At 56.6% G+C, this 16512-nt stretch overlaps 1 long non-coding RNA gene across 1 annotated transcript; it reads right to left on the reverse strand.

The window, feature by feature from the left end:
- Positions 1-8190: 8190 nt before the first annotated feature.
- On the reverse strand, positions 8191-15307 carry LOC135976570 (uncharacterized). Its single transcript, XR_010593809.1, has 2 exons — positions 14948-15307; positions 8191-10437 (listed from the first exon to the last, which is right to left on the reverse strand). It is a non-coding gene; the product is annotated as an uncharacterized LOC135976570 (long non-coding RNA).
- Positions 15308-16512: the final 1205 nt, after the last annotated feature.

Genomic DNA, 16512 nt, shown 5'->3' on the forward strand with positions numbered 1-16512 from the left:
AAGTGGGATGTGGGGAGGTTGAGACCTTTCCCCAAGTCACCCCAGCCACTAATGCTGAAGCCGCAGGATGGCAGCCCTGGTGAATGGAACGGATCGGCAGCCCCTGCTGACTGAATCCTCCTGTTCTCTCCAGCAGGGCCGGCTTTAGGAAGGGCGGGGCCCAATTCGAACATTTTTGGCGGGGCCCCGGCAGGGATGACTAACAAAAAAAATAATGTAAAAAAAAGCCTTTCATTTCTTCCATGTATTATTTACTTTCCATAACTATATAAATAATAAAATTATATATTATGTACATTGCATCATATATGCTGTTGATCGGTTATTAATGAGCTCTGTTTCACGTGTGTGGGTCCCCGCCACTCCCTGGGGGTGTGCTAGGGTGACCAGATGTCCTGATTTTATAGGGACAGTCCCGATTTTGGGGTCTTTTTCTTATAGGATCCTATTATCCCCCACCCCCTGTCCCGATTTTTCACACTTGCTGTCTGGTCACCCTAGTGGTGTGCACATGTGTGGGTCCCAGCTGCTCCCTGCCCCCCTCATTGAAGCAGGTGTGCAGGGTTACTGCCCTGGGAACTGCAGGGCACCAGTGGACATGGGGCTGGCTGGAGGCAGGGCAGGGGCTCACTGGAGGTAGGGTCCGGCTGCAGGCAGGGCAAGGGGTGCGGCGCTGGCTGGAGACAGGGGTGTGTGGGGCTGGCTGGCTTTGGGCAGGGCCGCAGGGGGGTGCGGCAGGGGTTGCCTGGAGACAGGGCAGGGGGTGCGGCAGAGGCTGGCTGTGGGCAGGGGGTGCAGGGCTGGCTGCAGGCAGGGCAGGGGGGCGGGGCTGGTGCGGGCAGAACAGGGGGGCGGGGCTGGAGGTAGGGCAGGGGTGCAGCAGGGGCTGGCTGCGGACAGGGGGTGCAGGGCTGGCTGGAGACGGGGCTGGCTGCGGGCAGGGCAGGGGGTGCAGGGCTGGTGCGGGGACGGGGTGCAGCAGAGGCAGCTGGATCCTCGGCCCTTTAAATAGCCCCCGAGTCCCCCGCTATCCCAGGGCTCTGGGGGCTATTTAAAGGGCCCAGGGCTCCCCTGCTTCTACCGCCCCGGCCCTTTAAATAGCCGCGGGAGCCCTGGGGAAGCAGCGGGAGCCCCGGACTTTTTAAATAGCCCCCAGAGCCCCGCAGCCCTACCCCAGGGCTCCAGCAGTGGGGGTCTGGTAGCAATTTAAAGGGCCTGGGGCTCCGGCCCCTGCTGGGAGCCCTAGGTCCTTTAAATTGCCCCCTGGGGAAGCCGGGCCACCCTGGTACAGCGCACCGGCTCTTGCCGGTACACCGTACCGGGGCTTGGGCCCGGGGCCCGATTCAGGGGAATTGGTTGAATTGGCCTAAAGCCGGCCCTGGTGGGGGTATGGCCACAGAGCCGCAGGGAGGGGAACCCTGAGGTGTGGGGGCTGGGTGGGTACTGGGAGTTCCTCCTGAAGGGACGGGGGTTGGCCAAGGTCACTCAGCCCCGGGGTGTGGGACTGGCTGAGGGCACTCAGAGCCCCAGGAAGTGGGCGGGGGGGCTGAGGGGAGGGACTGGCCAGGGGCACTCAGAGCTCGGGGGGGGGGGGGGGGGGGGGGGGGGGGGGGAGGCTGTCCGGGGCGGGCACTCACAGCCCCAGGAGGTGGGTGGGGGAGGGGCACACAGGATTTCAGGAATTCCCTGGCAGTGAAGAGCTGCTGGCGGCAGGGAGGAGCCAGCCGTGACAATCTCCACTTGGGATCCCTGGCTGGGCTAGTGGCTATGGGGGCCCGTGGCCAAGCTGCAGCGGAAGGTGACCTGAAGGAAATGCCTCGGCCTCGGCCTCCGGCTAGGAAGGGCCTGGGCCAGACAATGACCCACCGCGCAATGTCCCAGCTCCTTGCCCCACACCTGCGGGGCACGGCCCCTCCTCTGTAGGGAGGTTGGCATGTACCTTAGTGCTGCTTCCTCCATCCCCAAAGGCCTCTCCCAGCCAGTCTCTGGCAACCCCTGCCGTTCAATACGCACATTACCCAGCTGTGACATACCGGGGGGGGACCCCTCGGGGATGGGGGGGCTGTCACACAGCTGGGCAATTTAACCCGGCTGGGCCGGGGTGACTGTCTCCTTGGAGCTGGGGTCTCAGTCCAGGTGTCTCTCTGCCCTTCCCCCCAGTCGCCCCCGGGCGAGGTGGGAGCGCCCCACTTTGCGTTCCAGCCCCACGTTTGCACCCACAAGTGCTGGTAGGTTCCAATCCCAGCTGAACACGCCCACCCGGCCCTAGTGCGGAGCAGAAGGGCCCAGCGCTGCCCCACAGACCCTCTGGCTCTCCGAGCCCGCTCTTACCCATCACCGCAGGACGTCTGGCCCAGGCTGAACGCTGCTGCTCTGTGCAGAGGGGCTGGCACTTCTCGCTCCTGCCGTACGAGGGGCAGGTGCTGCTACCGACTGCTCCCCCTAACCCCCGCCCCACTGCGCTCTGGGGATGCTGCCCTGCTGTGGAGCTCTCAGGTGTCTTGAACTGGAATTTGTTTGGAGAGAAACTGCTAAGGAGCCTTATCAGCCCCGAGCAGAGAGTACCTGGGAGCCTGCCTGGGTCGGGCGGGTCTGGTACAGCCTCCCCCCAGATAAGGCTCTTCCCTGGACCTGCCACCCATTGGAATCTGGAACGATTCCCTCCGAGGTAACACCCGGGGCAGCCAGGGCAGGGCAGAGCACGGCCTGATCCCCTGGAGCGTTAGGGCTTTCAGGAGTCAGAGGTGTCAGCAGAGCAGGTTGTACGTTAAAGCAGCGAAGGCAGTTGGGGGGCAGAGGAATTGGGTGCTTTGCCATTGTACTTGATCAGCTCAATTTGAAAATTCTTTCAAAGGAAATCCAGATGTATACATCTGACTGGGGTACATGTACACACATACACACGCACACTCACATGTGCACACATTCATGTGCACATACTCGTACACACATGTACACATACACATATGTACAGACGTACACATACACGCACACACGCTGTCCCTGGAGCGCCCCAGGATGCGACTGACGGGGTGGCTGGCTATTATGGAGGCACAAAGGGGTTAGGAGAAAATAATCAAGAAGAACTTTTGCTGAAAATGCAAACCTAAGCTGGAAATCTGTGCAGGGCTGGGCTCAGCGAAAATGATCTTTTGAGCTGCTCTTATTGACCGTGGTCCTGTACTTCCTGGTTTGCGTCGGACCCAGGCAGGAGACTGGGCTGCTCTCAGCTGTAGAAGCCATTGGAATGAGCCAGGTCGGAATGAGCCAGGCCCTCAGAGTCTTCTGCCACCAATCGCCCCAGCAGTCACTGATCCACACCAAACCACGTCCTTCCAGTCAGGCAGGTTCATATGCATACGTCAAACCCTTGGTTTGCCACTCAGACACCACGGTGATGGGCACAGTAAGGACCGAGAGACGCTAAACAGGCAGGGAAGGAAACAGTGGCCCTGGCTACAGGTGTGTGTGTGGTGCAAACGGATGAACACCAGTTGCTGGCTCAAGGCGCAACCTTAATTCCCGCATCTCCTGTCTGTCAGCTATCGTTCGCTTGGCAGCCTGAGCTCCGATTTCTAATGCAGCGTTTTGCTCTGGCCTATTGTGGTTCTCATGTCCGGGGGCGCCTTGGCCCCTGGTATCAGCAGCGGTGCTAAGGAGGCTGCTTTTCAAAGGTCCTTAAGTAGAGTTGCCAACTTTCTACTTGCACAAAACCAAACGCCCTTGACCCAACCCCTTTCATGCCCTTCCCCAAGGCCCCACCCCCACTCACTCCAGCCCAGCCCACCTCCCTCAGTCGCTCGCTCTCACACCCTCACTCACTTTCACTGGGCTGGAGCTGGGGGTTGGAGTGCAGGAAGGGGTGAGGGCTCCGGTGGGGATGCGGGCTCTGTGATTGGGCTGGAGATTAGGGGTTTGGGGTGCCGGAGGGGGATCCGGGCTGGGCAGAGGGTTGGGGTGCGGACTCTGGGAGGGAGTTTGGGTGCGGGAGGGGGCTCAGGGCTGGGGTAGGGGATTGGGATGCGGGTGGGGGTGTGGGGTCTGGGAGGGATTAGGGTACAGGAGGGGGTTCCGACCTGGGGCAGGGGGTTGGGGTGCCGGGTGTGAGGTCTGGGAGGGATTAGGGTACAGGAGGGGGTTCCGACCTGGGGCAGTGGGTTGGGGTTCCGGGTGTGAGGTCTGGGAGGGAATTTGGGTGTGGGAGGGGGTTCCGACCTGGGGCAGGGTTTCTGGGTGCGAGCTCCGGCCAGGCGGCGCTTACCTCAGCCGGCTCCTGGTTAATGGCACACCGGCGTTAAGGCAGGCTCCCTGCCTGCCCTGGCTCCGCAGGGCTCCCAGAAGCAGCCAGCACGTCCCTGCAGCCCCTAGGAGGAGGCATGGCCAGGCAGCATTGTGTGCTGCCTGCGCCCACAGGCCCTGCAGCTCCCATTGGCCATGGTTCCCGGCCAATGGGAGCTGCAGAGCCGGCACTCGGGGTGAGGCCATCGCGTGGAGCTTCCTTATCGCCCCTACGCCTAGGGTCTCCAGGGACGTGCCGGCCACTTCCGGGAGCCCCACGGAGCCAGGGCAGGAAGGGAGTCTGCCTTAGCCCCGCTGCGCCACCCACCGGCCAGACTTTTAATGGCCTGGTGGGCGGTGCTGACCAGAGCTGCCAGGGTCCCTTTTCGAGCAGGCGTTCCGGTCGAAAACCCTACACCTGCCAACCCTGTGTCGAAGGCCCTGATTTGTGAGTGAGCTAAGCCTCCAGCCTCCTGCACTAAATGAGCTCCCTTAACCTTTTCCTGTACCCCATCCCCACCCCCACTCCCTTTACCTGCTTCATCTGCCCGGTGTGGGGTGTTGTGACCCTAGAGTGTGAGTTCCTTGCCACAGGGCCTGTCCTCTTGTCCCTGGGGGTGCAGTGCCCAGTCCCAGGCACCCTGCCTACAGACTGGGTGTGACGAAGTGGGAATGGTCTTATGTTTTCTCTGAATACTGTGTGGGTGCCTCAGTTTCCCCTATGCATTTCTTAAGTATCTAGGTGATGGAATAAAGGTGTGATTGTTGCAGAGCCCGAGAGGGCAGGGGTGTGCAGGGGTCTCCACAGAGAATGGCCGACACCCTGTCTCCTGGCAACTGATGGCCTGGGCCCCTCCCATGCAAGGTGCCAACTGAAGGTGTTGGAGAACAAAGAAATCAGGTGACCTCCTGGCCCGGGAAAGAGACAAAGGCTGGAGGGTTTCAGTTTGGAGCTGGCTGGGGAAACGGAGGGAGGCTCAGCACTGGGGTCTGGGCTCCCTACCCCCAAGATGGATCTGACTGAGGCATCCTGTTCTCTGTACCTACAAGCTCTGTTTTGGACTGTGATCCTGTCGTCTAATAAACCGTCTGTTTTACTGGCTGGCTGAGAGTCCCGGTGAATTGCAGGAAGTGGGGGGTGCAGGGCCCTGACTCCCCCATCCTCCGTGACAACTGGGGCCTCTGGGTAATGTTGCAGTAGGAAGATGTCACTGGTTGCTGTTATTACTGTCTGAGTCGTGTTATCATTATCTGTCCTCCGGCTTTGGGTGGGTCCATGCTGCGGATTTGCTTGTGTCCCACAGTGTCTAATGGGGTTGGAATCCCGCAGGTTTGTTATCCTGGGGGAGCTCAGCGTCCGTGTGACCAGTGCCAGGGACACATGCGTGTGTGATCTCCTGGCCACATGGAGCCCACCCGGGCCGCCCTGTTCTGGGCACACCCTGGATGTGACTGTCAGCCGAGGGCCGAGCACTGGGCATATAACCAATGTTCTGACTTGACCCCAGCCTCATGGCCCGGCGATCCTGGCCTGTCCTCCCCTCCCCCACAGGGGACAGACCCCCACAAAGATGGTTGGCCTGGAGGGGGTTTGGCTCCTGTCAGTTTTCAGGAGATGCTGGTGTAAGGGGACTGTTGCCCCCGTACTAACATTCAGTGGGGGTGTTTTGGTTGGCTGCTCCCAGCACTAAAAGGGGAGGGGTCGATGGGAAATCAGGACCCTGAGACGGACAGTCCCCAGGAACAATGGGGAGAGGCCAATGCTCCAGATCAGCCTGATTGACAGGGCGGGCAGCTAATCAGCATGACAGGAGGCCAGGGGGGTCCCGTCCTCCGTGTGAACTGGACTGAGTCAGACAGAGTGGGGCGGAGCTCAGGAGAGAGCAGGGGCCCGAGCTGAGCTGGGGAGCAGAGCCGGGCCAGATCCAGAGGGGCCAGAGCGTGGCCCAGAGAGAGCAGAGCTGCCCTGGGAGCGGAGCTGCAGCCACCAGAGCCGGGGGCCAGAGGCGCAGCCCAGGGAGCTGGAGGCAGAGCAGCAGCAGCAGCCGTGCTGAGGACGAGTGGAGCCGGGGCTGGAGCCGTCCGGAGCCGGGTGCGGGGAGCAGCTGGGCAGAGTGAGGGGGACCCTGGGCAGTGGCCCAGCGCAGGTAGACGCCTCAGCCAAGAGGCTCTGCAGGCCAGACTTGGAGGGGATCGTAACCCTGACAGGACGGGGGCGACGCTGGAAAAAAGGGTCCTGTAGGGTTACCACACGTCCGGTTTTTCCCGGACATGTCCGGCTTTTCGGCAATCAAACCCCCGTCCGGGAGGAATTGCCAAAAAGCCGAACATGTCCGGGAAAAATACCGGCCGGGCACTTCCCCTCCTGCGGCTGCTCTGCTCCTCCCCGGACTCAGACTTCGGCTCTGTTTAAGAGCCGAGCTGCCCGAGCCAGCGCTACCGGCTTCGGGCAGCCCCCTTGCCTCCGGACCCCAGCTGCCGGAGCAGAGCAGCTGGAGCCGGGGAGAAGAAGTGCCCGGCCGGCGGCTGGGGTCTGGAGGCATGGGGCTGCCCGAAGCCGGTAGCGCTGGCTCGGGCAGCTTGGCTCTTAAACAGAGCCGAAGTCTGAGTCCGGGGAGGAGCAGAGCAGCTGGAGCCCGGGAGAAGAAGCGCCCGGCCAGGGGCACAGGGTCCGGAGGCATAGGGGCTGCCCAAAGCCCGAGTGCTACCGGCTTCACGGTTTGCCGGGCAGCCTCCAGACCCTGCGCCCCCGGCTGGGCGCTTCCCCTCCCGGGCTCCAGCTGCGCTGGGGAAGCACCGGCCGGGGGTGCAGGGTCTGGAGGCTCGTGCAGCCCTTTTCATGTGGCTGGGAGGGAGGAAGGGGAGTTAGGGCGGGGACTTTGGGGAAGGGGCGGGGAAAGGGTGGAGTTGGGGCGGGGCCATGGGTTGGGAAAGGGGCGAGGCCAGTGTGGGAAAGGGGCGGGACTAGGGCCCGTGGAGTGTCCTCTTTTTTTATTTTTTAAATATGGTAACCCTAGGGTCCTGCCACCTAGAGCCTGAGAGCGTGGCCACCGCCCGAGCAAGTGTCCAACCCGCAGCGTCTCTGCAGCACAGCCAGGGCCTGTGAAGGAGCCTGGGACCTACAAGGAACAGCCTGTGACCTGCCCTGACGCTCCAGAGACACTGGTTGTGATGTTCCCGGCCACAGAGCTTAGTGATGTGTTTTCCTTTAACTTTTCCCATTTTTCCTTATTCTTTTCTTTAGATTAATTGTTAATTAAACAACTTGTATTTGCTTTAAATTGTATGAAATGATCCGTGGGTCAGGGAGGTGCCCAGTGCAGAGAGAGCACCCCAGAGTGGGAACACCCTAGCCTCTGTCCTAGGTGACCACAGCAGGGTTGGGGGTCGAGCCCCCCAGGAATCCTGGGCCCAGCCTTGTTGGGGTTATGAGGACTCTGCCAGACAGGAGAGTGGAAGGGGAGTCCTCAAGGGCAGGGAGGGCTCTGGGTGAAGGAAGTGGGAGCGAGGACTCAGATCCTTTTGCTAGCCCACTTCACCGGGGTAGTGCAGAAGCCAGGAAAGTTCCCCACAATAGCGGGACCATTCCCCCGCTTACACTGGCAGGGCCGGACCCCAAACCACAGGCCAAGGGGCCACTGAGCACAATCACACGGTGACCACAGCCACAAGCTGCTCCCCATCCCTGCTGGATGAATGTCGGGTGAGACACAGAGACAGCGGTTGGGAGCCACAAACCCTCTGTCAGCTGGGCAAAGCTGGGAATGTGACGACCAGACAACACACCTGCCTTCAGGTGCTTTGGGTGGATGATCCTGATTGCATGGGTGTGTTGTCGGCACAGAGTGCCCGAGGACAGCAACAGCGGGGTTCGTTGCCCGGTGTGCTTCGCACCAATAAACACACCAGGGGGAGAAGCAAACAAAGTTTATTTGAACATGGAAGGAGAGAGTTTGGTTTACTTAGGCCTAGTGCAGGAAGGCTTCATTGACACTTGTGGTCATCTACCCTTCCGAGTTACCTAGGGTGAGGCCTAGCGACGTCAACAACTCCCTTCTTTGAGAATACTCAACAAGCTTTTGGCTGAGTTTTCTCATATTCTGTGGACAAGATACGATTGAGTGCCATGAAGCTGGGGTTTTCAATGAGAGGGTATGCCGGGATTTTGGGGGAACGGGGGGCACAAAGCTTACGGAGGAGCATTTTAAAACAAGCAATTAGGAGGAGGGTGACCAGGCACAGTACCACACCTGCGAGGAGGAGACACACAAGGCCACCCCCCAGTCCTTCCAGGTCGGGCAACCAACTTCAAAGGGAATCGAAACCTGTGGGTTCCTTTTCCTGGGCCTTTCACTGCTCAAAAGCCTGTTCGGCTGACAGGACGTGCTTATTAATGTCCTGTGAGTTTTCCGGGACATAAGTACAACATTCACTTCCAATAATGGCACACACCCCGCCCTGGGAGGCTAAAACATAATCTAAGGCCTGTCTGTTTTGCAGGGACAGCAACCGGAGCTGGTAAAGTTCTGAGTTAAGGTTTTTTTTTATGGCCAAGGTTTCATTGGCGAACTTGGTGAGAAACACAGAGAGCCTACGATAAAATTGGGTTAGCCGTCCCACCCCATAGGATGGGAGGAGGATCATACCCAACCTGTCTCCTTTTGTAATGGGCTCTGGGGTGGCATACAAAGAGCTACGCTGTCTGGGGCGGCCAGGGGGCAGTTTAGGGAGGACACGAAGGGGAGGGGCAAGATATCCTAGAGAGGGGGGAGGGATAGCTCAGTGGTTTGAGCACTGGCCTGCTAAACCCAGGGTTGTGAGTTCAATCCTTGAGGGGGCCACTTGGGGATCTGGGGCAAAATCAGTACTTGGTCCTGCTAGTGAAGGCAGGGGGCTGGACTCCATGACCTTTCAAAGTCCCTTCCAGTTCTAGGAGATGGGATATCTCCATTAATTTATTATTTTATAGCAGCTTCCATACCACCGATGCGGTAGCCACTTATAGGCAGAGATTCTGCAAATGTAAAAGGAGTGGCCATTTCCTACCAAGCCATTATAACCGCTGCGCCACCTGTTTGTTTTGTTGTCATTAAACGTTGCGAACCGGGCCGTAGAGTTGGATCTGCCATTAACATAGACAGGGATGGAGGCGCTACTGTCAGGGGATAAATAATACTGACAGGTGCTATTCCCAGCGGACGAGGTATGATTGCTGGACTTGAACTGTCGATAGCACACCAACCCGGGGGCCACTGACCGCAGCCTAATAGGGGAAGGGATCTGCGTTGAGTTGGCCTGCGGCTTCCAGGGGTCGTCCCTTAATGCATACTGGGATTCAATGGTACAGTTTTGCGACAAGGGGGTACCCAAGGTATTTCTTCCCCCACTGAACCATCCCCAACAGATATCTGACCAATTTTGGGAAACTGCTCTCTAGGGTAACCCTGCTGCGTGGTGCGGGACTTGGGAGCATACCCAGCAGTTAGAGAGGTTAAACTCTTGGGCAAAGCAAACCTTCAAGGACTCATATGTGTTTGTTTCCAAGTTAGTAGGGGTTCCTTTCCATCCCGCATGTGGTCGGGGGGAAACGGGAGGTAACGAAAGGAGTGTCCCTATGGCAAAGAGTACCACTGTGGCAGACCCTGGACCTGGACTCATGCTGGGCCGGTGACCCTAAGGCCTAACAATTACAATTCCCCAAATACCCACAAAATAACAATTACCAATAGCAGGCAGACTAAAAGCAAAAGGGACCAGGCCACCAGGTTAGGCCGGCCCTGTGAAAATAAACACAACCAACGCTCAGAGTTCTCGCGAGGAGGGTGCAGCGGCTGTCCAAAGAGGCTAGAGGGCATTCCCCACAGACCTTATTGTCTTTTGAATAACAGTTTAAGTCCCAGGTCGTCGCTGGCAGTCTTTTCTGCAAGCTGGACGGTCCACCGTTCAGGAGCGGGCACTGCTTTTAGACGAGAGTGATGGATCCAGTTTTTGTGTCTTTCGACCTTTGCTGCTGTGTGGGAGACCAGCAGGACGGTGTGGGGTCCCTTCCACTTCTCTTGGAGAGGCTCGTCCTTCCAGGTCCGAACGAGTACGGAGTCACCTGGCTGCAAGGAGTGGATCGGGGCGTCCAGCGGGAGAGGCTGCAAATCTTTGGTATACCTGTGGAGAGAACAAAGAACAGCAGACAGAGAGCACATATACTGAGATAAGAAACCACAGCTTACCTCCCACTCCCCTGCCAGAACCAGTGTACCGTTCATAGGCCATGCCCTTCCAAACATAATCTCAAAGGAACTGAGCCCTAACCTGCCCTTTGGGAGAGCGCGAATGCGGAGCAAAACAAGGGGTAGAGCATCAGGCCACTTAAGGGAAGCCTCTTGGCAGACCTTTGAGAGGTGCCGCTTAAGTGTCTGATTTGTGCGTTCCACTACTCCACTGGCCTGCAGTCGCCATGGAGTGGGGAGCTTCCAGGGGATCTGCAGGGCATCCGATATCTTTTGAACGACTTGAGATGTGAAGTGTGTTCCCTTGTCAGATTCCATCCCCTGGGGGAGTCCGAAGCGAGGAATGATCTGTTCTGGCAGTGTTGTTAAGACATGGGAAGGCCTCAGGCCATTCGCTGAAGCGATCCACCAAGACAAGAAGGTATCTGAATCCTTGGGTCCGGGGGAACTTAGTAAAATTGATTTGCCAAACTAGTCCTGGGCCTGGGGTAGGTTCCAGAGTGGCTGGTGGCACTGACACTCCTAGTTGAGGGTTGTTTTTTTGGCAGACTAGGCATTCAGCCTCCACCTGGGAGGCCAGGGGTCTAAGTCCAGAGGTTAGAAAATATTTATTCATAAGCTGGGTAAGAGCCTCTCTTCCTGCGTGGGTGGACTGATGTCGTTTCTGTAGCACTGGCCGTATTAGATTCTTTGGTAGGAGGATTTTTCCTTCCGTGGAGTGGAGCCACCCCTCTTTTTCCTGGAGCCTAAGTGTGTCGGCCAGGTTCCTCTCTTCGTGAGAGTACTGAGGGGTCGGGAGCTCCCCCACTGATGGGATGAGGGCATGCACATGGGCATCTTCAGCTTCCTGTGGTTCCAGGGTAGCAGCTCGCTTGGCCTCTCTGTCCACCCTGGCATTACCCTTAGCCACATCTTGATCTTCCCTTTGATGAGCCTTGCAGTGCACCACTGCTACCGCTGAGGGGAGCTGTACCGCTTCTAAAAGCCGGAGAATTTGAGGCCCATGTTTAACCGGAGAGCCTTGGGCTGTCAACATTCCTCTTTGCTTCCACAGACCGGCATGAGCGTGTAGTACTCCAAAGGCATATCTGGAATCAGTAAAAACGTTAACTCTTTTCCCTTTTGACAGTTCAAGTGCACGGGTTAAGGCTACCAATTCAGCCAGCTGGGCTGATGTCCCAGCAGGTAAACTGTCTGCTTCCACGGTTTCGTGGAGAGATACAATAGCATAGCCAGCCCTCCTTTGCCTGTTTACAACTTACAAGTTTTGCCTGATACCGAGCAACCCGAGCCTGTGTAAGCCAGAGACCACCCTTAGCATCCAGCAGGTCTTGAACCATGTGGGGAATATACACTTGCACAATTCCCCCCAGTGTCAATTTCTCAGCTTCCCCAAGCACTAGGGCAGTTGCTGCGACTGCCTGCAAGCATGCCGGCCACCCCTTGGCAACTTGATCCAGTTGTTTAGAGAAATATGCCACGGGACGTTTCCAGGTGCCTAATAACTGAGTAAGCACTCCCAGGGCCACCCCTTTCCTCTCATGCACATACAGTTGAAATGGCTTAGTGGGGTCCGGCAGACCCAGGGCTGGGGCTTCCATCAGTTTCCTTTTTAAGATTTTAAATGCCCTGTCTGCTTCTGGGGACCAGTGAAAGGGGTCATGATCCGCTCCCTTAACACATTCATACAAGGGTTTAGCCCACAGTCCATACTCTGGGATCCATATTCTGCAAAAACCTGCCATGCTCAGAAATGCTCGGAGTCGTTTACGGTTGCTAGGGATAGGAATTTGACAGATAGCCTCCTTTCTTTTGTTTGAAAGCTGACGTTCCCCCTGCCTTAGGTGAAATCCCAGATACCAAACTTCTGAAAGCGCAATTTGAGCTTTGCTTTGAGCTACCCTGTATCCTCGGAGTCCAACAAAGTTCAGGAGACTCACAGTAGCTCTGAGACAGGGGATTAGACCCACAGCAGCAATTAGCAAGTCATTTACATATTGCAGGAGGAGGACCCTGTCCTTGTTGTTCCACTCCTCCAAGTCTCTAGCCAGGGCCTGGCCGAACAGAGTGGGGGAATTTTTAAATCCCTGGGCCAGCACTGTCCAGCAAAGCTGCTTTTGAACCCTTCTGTTGTCCTCCCACTCGAAGGAGAAAATCTCCTGAGATTGGGAGTCGACCGGAATCATGAAGAAAGCATCCTTCAAATCTAGGACAGAAAAATGGGTGTACTGCCCCCCTATAGAGGCCAACAGCGTATACGGGTTTGGAACGAGGGGGTGCAGAGTCTTAACCCGCTCATTAACCGCCCTCAGGTCTTGGACCAGCCGGTATGTGCCACTGGGCTTTCGTACAGGCAAGATGGGAGTGTTCCAGGCTGACTGGTATTCTCGAAGTACCCCGCACTTTAGGAACTGGTCTATAGTCTCCTGCAGTCCCTCTCTGGCTTCCCTCTTGATCGGATACTGTTTGATTCGCACTGGGCTTTTTCCTGGGAGAAACTGAATATGAACAGGGGTTTGACGGGCTGCCTTTCCTGGGACCCCTGATGCCCAGACAAGGGAATACACCTGGTCCTCCCACTCACTCCATTCTGGGGCTTGCATGGCTGAGGGTTCAATTGCAAGTGTCATTATCCAGGCATTCTCTGGGGGTAAGGTGAGGGTTATTTCATCTTGGGTGAAATGCAGGGTGGCACCTAAGCGACAAAGCTGGTCCCGTCCCAGTAGAAGCGTTGGACAATCGGGGAGGTAAACCAGTCTGTGAGATAGAGTTCTGTTTCCCAAAGCACATTCCGCTGGGGCATACACTGGGCACTTGGTTCCTTTCCCTGTGGCACCCACCACAGTGAGGGACTCTGACACAGTCAGCTGAAGGGGTTGGTTTACGGCGGTTTGTGCAGCTCCAGAGTCTATTAAAAAGTCTATGTCTGAATCTCCCACCCGCATGTTTACTCGGGGTTCCGGGGGCAGGATCGTCCGTCTCCCCTGACACCCCTATTCTTGGTCCTCCGCTGCCATCATAGGGGTACCTTCCCTTTTGGGGCACTCATTTTCCCAATGTCCCTCCTTTTGGCATCTGGCACACTGGTTGCGACCCAGACACCTTTCCTGTGTGCCAGGGCGCCCACGTCCTCTCATTCCCCGGCCCCTTCCGCCTTCCTGAAATCTTCCCCTGCCACCGGCCTGTACTGCTGCAACCATCATTTTCCCTTGCCTCTTTTCCTTTTCTCCCTCTCTAAGGCTGTAAGCCCTGTTTGCAGTTTCCAGAATCTGTGCCATGGTCATGCCCATCAAATCCTCTTTTTTCTGTAGTTTCCTTTTAATATCAGGGGCCACACGGCTGGTAAAGATACCCTTTATGATTGCCTCAGTTTCCCGTTCAGCGGGGTCTGCAGTAGTAGTTTGCCTGATGGTATCCCGAATACGCTGCAGAAAAGCAACCGGACTCTCTTTTGGCTCCTGTACTAGCTCATAAGGCTTAGCCCAATTGTTATGTCGGACAGCCGAGTGTCGGAGGCCATGTAAAAGCAGCTCCTTGTAGGAGGTGAGACGGGTTTTCCACCCGGGATCTGCTAGGGGGACCATGTCCGCGGGCACCGGGACGTGATTTGGATTCAGATCATGTCTCCGCTGTGTCTCCTCCCTTGCTTTAGACACAACCTGATTACGCTCCACCTCAGACAGCAGGGTCCGCATAAGGACATTACAATCATCCCAGTCAGGTTTACAGCTAGCCAGGCTGTAAAAAGACCTTCAAAGACCGAGATAAACTTGCTTGGGTTCGTAGAGAATTCCCCTGCCTGTGCCTTAAAGGCTGCTAGGTCCACCGGGTTCAAAGGCACGTGCACATAGACCTGCATAGTAGTGGCCGGGCATTTTTGTGATCCTGGGCGGGCCACCACGGTCTCAGTAACTAATGGATAGAATCCCACCAAGGGGGCAATCTCTGGAGCCCGAGGCACCCTGTCTTTATATGGTGGGGGTGTTGGAGCCGAAGGGGACACCGACTGCCATCACAACCGGGGGAGGGTTCTGGGGACTAACAGTAGTTACTACCGAACCTGTCGGAGTCAAATTACACCTTTGCAAAAGATCTGACCTATCTTTTAACAACATAAACAAACTGTGCATACATATGTTCATTCCATTTACCCGTACGCTGACAAAACAGAAGCAATTGAAGGTTCGTATTATAATTAAGTGATCCCTCCGGTGGCCACCTTTCCTGGTCCTCTAGCTGATATTGAGGCCAGTCTACTGTACAGAATCTTTTCAGTTTACTTTTAATCAACGGATCCGATTCAAACACTTTCCAGTTCACCAGAATGCATTCTAAGGGCGTACACCTTGCCCTGCCTGCAGTACTTTGTCCCTGCCCCATATTCTAGGGAGACTCTGGGCGTCCCCAGGTCAAAACAGGTAAAGTCCCCACTGGACTGTTCCTACCTTATCCACAGGACCGGTTCCCCACCGTCGCCCGCAGCTGCTTCTCCACTGCTCGAGCACGTTGCACCGTTGTGCCCTCCGGGGTCGACCAAACCACGTCTCCGCCGAGGCCCCCGGTAAAGTCACCGGTGCGTGCTGGGCGTCGGTCATCGCCGTAATCCATCGACCTCCGAGAGGGGTCCGGGCAAGGCTAAATTTCAGCCTCGAGCCCCACGTTGGGCGCCAAGACTGTTGCCGGCACAGAGTGCCTGAGGACAGCAACAGCGGGGTTCGTTGCCCGGTGTGCTTCACGCCAATAAACACACCAGGGGGAGAAGCAAACAAAGTTTATTTGAGATCTCAAAGCGGTGCTAGGAGACTCGCATGTCTCAGATCAAGCACATCAATAGAAACAGTTTTTTTTCTTTTATACATTTTGCAGTTAAGCCTCACCCCCCATCCCCCTCTAGCCCTCCCTTCCTCCCCCCACATTCCTCCCTTTACCCCTCCCGTCCCTGGTAATAGTTACTAAGCAAATAGCAATTACATTTAAGCAGTTAGATTATTTTGGCAGCTATAAGTTTAGCTTGTTAGTAACACTTCTTGAATTCAAGTATCAGAGGGGTAGCCGTGTTAGTCTGAATCTGTAAAAAGCAACAGAGGGTCCTGTGGCACCTTTAAGACTAACAGAAGTATTGGGAGCATAAGCTTTCGTGGGTAAGAACCTCACTTCTTCTTACCCACGAAATCTTATGCTCCCAATACTTCTGTTAGTCTCAAAGGTGCCACAGGACCCTCTGTTACTTCTTGAATTATTATCTTGTCCCTTTTCTTTGATTCGTTATCTCCCCTTTCAGCCAGAGGTCTGCAGGCCTCATTATTACCGCTTGGTACCGGTAAGGGGGGTTACCACTGATAGCTGGCTGCTTACACATTCCAATTGCACCTGGCTTTTGAGGTCTAAACTTTTTAGAGTTTCAACATGGAAGGATAGAGTTTGGTTCACTTAGGCCTAGTGCAGGAAGGCTTCATTGACACTTATGGTCGTCTACCCTCCCGAGTTACCTAGGGTGATGCCCAGTGACGTCAACAGGTGGGTCCCTTTAAGACGTTCAGGTTGTGTATTTCCAGGGTGAGAACTGGGGCTGACAGGGCCAGCAGGCCGGTGAGGAGCAGGAGACGAGGGCACCGGGCAGCTGCAAAAGGGAAGAGCCGGTGAGAAGCTGGGAACACAAACCCGCCCTTCAGGAGCCGCAACTCCCAGTTCCCTCTGCCAGGACAGTGCCCCCTGGAGCAGCCAGCTAAGAGCTCGCTCCGCGGCTCCGCGCTCACAGCAGCCCAGAGGGGCGGGGAACTGGGGAGCCAGGCGGGGCGATTGGGAATGTGGGGGCAAGGTGGTGACCGGGGTAAGGGGAATTATGGGAGAGAAGAGCATTGGGGGAGGAGTGTCTGGAGGACTGGACCAGGGTTGTGGGGGAACCTGTGGTTCTGGGGAGCCCCGTGCATGGTTGCTTGAAGCTGCAGCCTCTGTTCCCTGGCACAGCCCTATGAGAAGCCCTAGTTGCCTTGCTGTGGAGACACTGTTC

This window comes from Chrysemys picta, chromosome 19, assembly GCF_011386835.1.
Source record: "Chrysemys picta bellii isolate R12L10 chromosome 19, ASM1138683v2, whole genome shotgun sequence".
Taxonomy (NCBI): Eukaryota; Metazoa; Chordata; order Testudines; family Emydidae; genus Chrysemys; species Chrysemys picta.